At 41.1% G+C, this 6,516-nt stretch overlaps 2 protein-coding genes across 5 annotated transcripts in view; one reads left to right on the forward strand and one right to left on the reverse strand.

Annotated features, from left to right (window-relative positions):
- SYN3 (synapsin III) overlaps window positions 1-6,516 on the reverse strand; it is a 189,562-nt gene that overhangs the window by 90,831 nt on the left and 92,215 nt on the right. The window lies entirely within an intron of this gene.
- TIMP3 (TIMP metallopeptidase inhibitor 3) overlaps window positions 1-6,516 on the forward strand; it is a 37,462-nt gene that overhangs the window by 397 nt on the left and 30,549 nt on the right. The gene's annotated exons all lie outside the window — the stretch shown is intronic.

Raw genomic sequence — 6,516 nt, forward strand, 5'->3', positions numbered from 1 at the left:
CTCCCAAGCCCTGTCCCACGGCGGCAGCAGCCTTTCCCAGAAGTACCTTAAAGAAATCAGTCATTGTTAGAGTGGCATATTTTGTACAGCAGGACAGAAACACAGTTGGAGGTGTAGGCTGCCAAAACTTCCTCCTCAAGTTGGTGACAAGAAGTAGGAGGCGGTATTAGGATGGGTTCTCCCAAGCCACGAAGCCGCCTGTGGCGGCTGCTGGTTGGAGGTGCGGCTCTCACGGACTTTGGTGCTGTGCTTGTAACGTTGGGAAGGGCTAGAAAAGCAGGTACCAAGTGTCTCCAGGCTTTCTGCATGCTGTGCTGTGGTCTTTGCAGCTGTGGGAGGTGTGTATACCTGCACGCTTTTGGGAAAGCTGAAACACTTTCCTTGGATCCTGACTGATATTTTCCACTATGGGATTCAGCATCCCTAGGGTTCTTCGTTACACTAACTTTAGGTAGAGGAGAAGGACAGCACCAAAAATCTCTGAGGAGGAGGTAACAGCGACTCTGTTCCCAAGTTTGTTGGCTTGCTTGTGGCCAAGGGTGGGTAACAAGGTATTCTTGTTGCTTGTTAGCTCTGCCGTGGCAAAGTGTATGAAATCAATTAGTTATGTCCTTTGAGCTACTACTGGACACATGTCCATGTAATGGTAAATACAGGCTGTCACTTCAGCAGTGGTGAGAGGACGGCACAAGTCCGAGAAGTCTCCTGCCCTCTCTGTGGGTTGTCTTAGTAGCACAGCATAAAAGGGGCCAGGGACTTTGCACTGCTGGTACCCACATGGTCCTCACTCAGAGCAGAGTCTGCAAAGAAATCCTCCTGGCAACTGCTATGGAAGTCAAATAGAAAGTAATTCTCGCTGCAGCAGAACACCCATTGCTATGAATGCTGCCAGTAGCCTTTTCAAGTTAGCCAAGGTTAGTGGCAAAATATCTCTTGCCTTCAGTTCTACAGAAGCTGCAGTTGTGCCTGGTTACTCATGTTTAGTTTATATAGTGCATCTGCTCCTGAATGCCAGAAAACCCATTCCATATTAAAAGTGGTGGGAAGGTTACACTTTGTTTCAGTGACGATAGCCTGGAAAACATTCATAACATAGCTTTATACTGGGAAATTCTTTCAGGAAACTAAATTATTCAAACTTCTGTTGCCATTTTCATAGTTTGGATCAACAAGTGTGCCACCTAAGTTGCAACTGCCAGGGAGATTGTCCTTTCTGTGAAAGTGAGACTGGGAAACAGTTTTTCCACAGCAAAAGCTGATGGCAGCATGTGGCCTTCATTAGCTGCATTTTGGGAGAAGGACTGTTTTCTTGCTCTGGTTAGGTCATGCTATAATAGATAAGAGGTAGTTTCAGTTTGAAAATGGTATTAAATACATTTTTGTAATAAATACACACTGACAGAATATTTTTACTAGACGGATAAGTGACTCAGAGTAAACTATGACGTTTCATATAATGGTGCTCCAAAACTTCAGGGCACAAAGTTTTTCCGTTTTCTACTCTGTTTTCTGGTTGAGTTCAAAGTCTTCCCTTCATTTTTCCTTTCTCTCTTCTGGGCTCTTCATTATATCTCGAGCCTTGGCTTTGCTCTGAGACAAAGTAGTTCAAAAAGTTGATGTGTCTGGGGCTGTCATGCCTACAGACATCACAGCAATGCAAAGGAAGAGCAGCTTGAGGGGAAAGAGCAACCCATTCCAGGAAGTGCCTTGAATGCAAGTTTGGTTAAGACTGCAGGTCTCTGATGGGTTGAAGGAAAAATAAATCCTTACATTTGCTAAGACTGTCTGGAAAATGTGGTATTTCTGTAGGCTGATTTGAGTAAATGCTGTCATGTTCTTCATACGCGGAAAGGACAAAAAGCTCACTAAAGCTTTCTGGCTTTGGAGGAGTTAATCGTCTCCATGGAAACTGATGGCAGTGTACTAGTGCAGTGTTTAGACAGACTAAACTACACGCTGGGTTATAAAACACATTGTGGGGAAGAAAGGGACTTGGCAGCAAGTTTTTATCGCTGTTAAAACTTCTGACAAAATACCAGCTCTAAAGGGAGGAGTCAGTGCAGTAAGGGCTGGAGCAAAAGAGGCTTTTAAAATAGCTCCTAAAACAATGTAAGAAATTAACTAGCTAGGTGGCAGCCTAGGAGAGGCTTTTCATCTTCAGAAGCACTGCATTTTGAAGGAGGAGAAAACTTTTAGTTGAGGACTGTAATGCAAACTTCTACTGTTGATGTTTCTGGCTTAACCAGTGAAGTCCTACTCTCAAGTTTATTCTCTTCTCCTTTAATCTGATCTCACCAGACATTTAATTTTTCATTTCCAATGGCTCAGTTCTGATACAGCCTCCCAACCCTGCAGTCACTAGAAGGTTTTAATCTTTACAGAAACAGATGGTCAAATAAACCCATTGGAAAGGGCAGGATTTCAATATGTACATAGTTTGAAAGTGAAGGTTGTGGTCTTTGAAGGAATCTTGAACTTCATAAATAACAATGTATATATACATTTTTAATTTAAAAAAGGAGGAAGGGGAGAAAAAAGAGGTACTGTTGCTAGAGGTACTATTGGTCACAAGGGATCTTTTCACTCAGCCTGACTGTTCCATCATGATGAATGGAGCAAAAGTGAAGAGGTGTGTCTTATCTGGCCCTATGGGGTCAATCAATAATAAAATTGCTATTTTAACTCTTGGCTTTTTTTCTTTACTGGGATCAGTAAGTGCCAGAAGAGGCAGTACCGTAATTGGACAAACAGCGACTGCTATGGTTTGCCATCTGAACTTTGCTTCCTCCTCTCCCGCCCTCTGCCTATGACCCCTTCCAGATGTGAATATTTTTCTTTTGTTTGAATTAAGAGACCTTTTGAGAGAACAGACACCAGGCATGCTTAGTTCTTTTGTGACAAAGCTGTGACATTTCCAGCTGGACATAGCTGACATGAAAGGGACTTGTTTGTCCTTTTTTTGCACGAACAGCATGAATTTTTGAGCTTGGCTGCGGAATGTTGAATTCACAGGTCTGGAAAATGCCTCCCATTTGGTTGGCCCCCTCTGCCCCACATATCCTTTCAAAAAAAAAAAGGGAGAAAATATGTGAAATTGCAGACTGCATTTTGACAAACCAGTCTGCAAGTGATAAAGTACTTTATTCACTCCAACGCTATCTTACTTCTATCTTGTGCATATACTTTAGAGAAGAGCTATGGCACTATTAGATGTCTTTTACCTAAGCTCAAAGGAGCTCAAAATAACATTCCTCTATGCTGGGGGAAGAAATACCTGTATCAGCAAGGATGCCAGTAGGTAGTGCCCCTCTCTGTTCTAAGTAACCTCACTCTTGGTGAGATAGAGGTGGCAAACTCTGGGGAGGTGAAGGTAAGTTCTTAAGAGTCCCTTGATGCTGTGGAAGCCATTCTTTATTCCATCCTCCTATACCCATAGCACTGAGCTCACAACACTTGCAGTGGCTCCCATCCTTTGAAGTGAGAATATGAGAGAAGAGCAAGAAGAAAACAGCAGAGAAGGAGGAAACTGGAGAATTTGTTTGGCCTGAAGTCTAAACCCCTAACTGAAAACCTGTCCTTTCACTGGTTTCCCTGAGTTGACCTTTCCACCTTCTCACTAACAACCTAAAAGAGATGTGCTGAACACTTGATCACACATGAGATCTTGAACATGCTTTCTTTATTTTGTTGTAGTGATATCAAATGTCGTGTCTTAGCCTCTAAGGCAGGCAGGTAAGCTCTGCCAGACTGATAAAAAAGTTACAATAACCTATCTCAAATTAATTATACCAATCTTTAGTGCTGAGATGAATTTAAAACTAATTTTTTTGGTTACATGTTGTGGGAATGGTTGCAAAAGTGTATCTACTTCAGAATCAGACTTTTGTCAAGGAAGTAATGATGTGATTTTATTTTTAGACTGGACTTCCCTTGGAGGCATTTTAGAAGTAGGAAATCTGAGAAGCGTCCCATAAAGCTTCAAAAAAGAATAAAAAAAAAGCACTGCAAATTTCATTTTATGTGGGAAGAAATGGAGGAGATTAGTTTAACTTCTATGGAATTCCCATGTCCATGCTAATAACTTTGTTGAAAGAGGGTGTTCCTTGTGACTGATCATGTCTCCTGACAGAATGATGGCCACTCACAGCTGAATTGTCCTATTTAGTAGAAGTGGAAATAGAAATTATTTCTTTAGTGGTTATTATTATTATCATCATTATTATCATTATTATTAATTTTCTTTTTTTGTGTGTGGCTATTTGCAATTTTAGTTCCTTATAAGAGTAGTGGGATCTGGAGTAGGTCCCTTGACCAAAGGTATCTATTAAAAAATAAAAGTGGTGAAAATTACTGTTTGGAAGATGTAGTGCAGAATGTCATTCCTTTTTATTATTGCATATGCTTACTCCAGATTTCCTGCAGGAAGTGTCTCCAGCCAGGTCTCTAAGCCAGGAGAGAGCCAGATGTTCCATCCTTAAGCCTTGGAGCTCCTGCTTTATGCAGACATTTTTTTCCTTATTTTCACTGATTTTCCCACATGTTCTTTAGAACTCTCCACCTGTCAATTGCTCCTCTGATCTTTCTGGAAAGAGGTGGGCTGGTGTGAACATAGTTATGTACAGCCATGCACAGTATGGTGTTTTTCATCTGGGTTTGGGAAGGACCTGCCTTATTCATGTCTGTTTTTCAGGATGAGCAGATTTGATTGTTTGACCGTAGGGGAGGTGACACAAAGTGTCACACAAATTAATTCTCAGCTCCATCAGTGGACTTCACTTTTTCTGAGACACTGCTGCAGTTAGTCCTGCACTTTCAGACCTTCTTGGATATGGCAACTGAGTTGCATCTGATGAAATGGATCTCTGAATCCCAGCTGGGGTGGGTGGGACCAAGCATTTTTAATAGGAGCACTCATTGAGTCGCCTTGGCCTAGGTTGGATGTTGGAACTACTAAGATGGAAACTTAGTTTTATGATGTAACAGTGTTGTCTAAGGTCAACTTCTTTTTCCTCACAGCTCCAGTACCATGTGGTGCTCTTAGGTTGCCCAACCAAGCATGCATCGCTGAAGGAAGGAGCCTATTTGGTCTGGTCAGGAGGTCTTGGAATTAAATGAAACTTCCACCAGCTGCTGTCTGGGAGTTTGGAAGAGCTGGTAAACCTGAGAGGACAGATTGGTTTTAGTCAACAGGCAAGACCAGGCATGCTGTGTTTGCCAGTTCTGAACTAGACTAAGCTAGGGAACTTATTTTTCATCCTCATAATGTCAGCAGTGCCTGTGTTTGTGTTTCTCTAAAATTATGGGTTTTTTTTTTTTTTTTTTTTTTTTTTTTTTTTTTTTTTTTTTTTGTTGTTTCATTTCAAGATGAAGAGGCTTTTGCTCTAATGTGCTGCTTATTGCTGTAGACTTTCAGGGTATGATTCTGTCTTTCACATGATAATATAAATTGGAAGCAAATTATACTGGTAAAATGATAGTAGTGTAGAAGATGAAAGGAAAATTGAGTCTTCAAGCACCAATTAATTAAGTAAATGCAGAGTTCATTGGAGGCCTACTGTAGCTCATCTAACTCTGAAGAACATCCACATGTGACACTTTAAATTTTACTGGCAGAACTTTGATTCTTACTACTCTTTAAGCTAACTATCCCTTACATAGACTTCTCTGAGACAAGGCTGATCAGAGCAGCTGACTACATTTGAAACTATCCAAGACTGTTTCAGCTTTTCCACAGCTTTGTGGCACTGAATGCTCTTTGCAACTTGCTGAGCTGATGGTCATCCCATTTGGTAACCCTTTGTGTAGAACTGCTCAGAGCTCATAGGGGGGACTTTATCACTTCTCTGCCCACCAGTGACATGACTACCAATGCTATTTGCCCATAGTGGGATAGGACCTTATTTAAAACTAGGGCTAAACTGGGTGTGCTTTGCAATAGCTTGAGAAAAGAATGTTAACCAGTGTGAATTTCAAATTTCTGCTATTTGAAAGTATTAGGCTGGTGCTGGGCTTGAGGTAAATCAGACCAAGGGGGGATTAAATGGATTTGCACCCTCTTAGACAAGATCTAAAATCTGTCCTAGGAATGAATATGGAGAGGAAATACTGAACCTGCCTCGTAAGCTTCGTGCTCTGCACAAGGCAGGTGCATTGCCACGTGTCCCACCAGTATTTCACCACCTTGTATCAGGGCTGGATTTGACTTGATCGTTTCAGGTTTCTGAGAGGAATGTTACAAACACTAGAAAGCTTAAAAGCTATTGTCAAAAACAAAGTTAACATTCTACTGTAATGTGAAGTAGTTCTCTTGAGTGACCAGAGTGAAAACATAGGGCATTAACTGATACTGTCTAATAATGTAAAAATGCAAGTAATTTCTCATAACCCTGATTACTTTATTTACTCAAAATTTCTGCCAGCTAGAAAAGATAGTGGGAGTCTTCTGGAAACAAGACAGAAGTCTCTTGAGTTGCTTGGTGCTAAAATTAATTTTGACTATGAATAGTCCAAATTCCT

The sequence above is a fragment of the Geospiza fortis genome, unplaced genomic scaffold, assembly GCF_000277835.1.
Source record: "Geospiza fortis unplaced genomic scaffold, GeoFor_1.0 scaffold173, whole genome shotgun sequence".
Lineage (NCBI taxonomy): Eukaryota > Metazoa > Chordata > Aves > Passeriformes > Thraupidae > Geospiza > Geospiza fortis.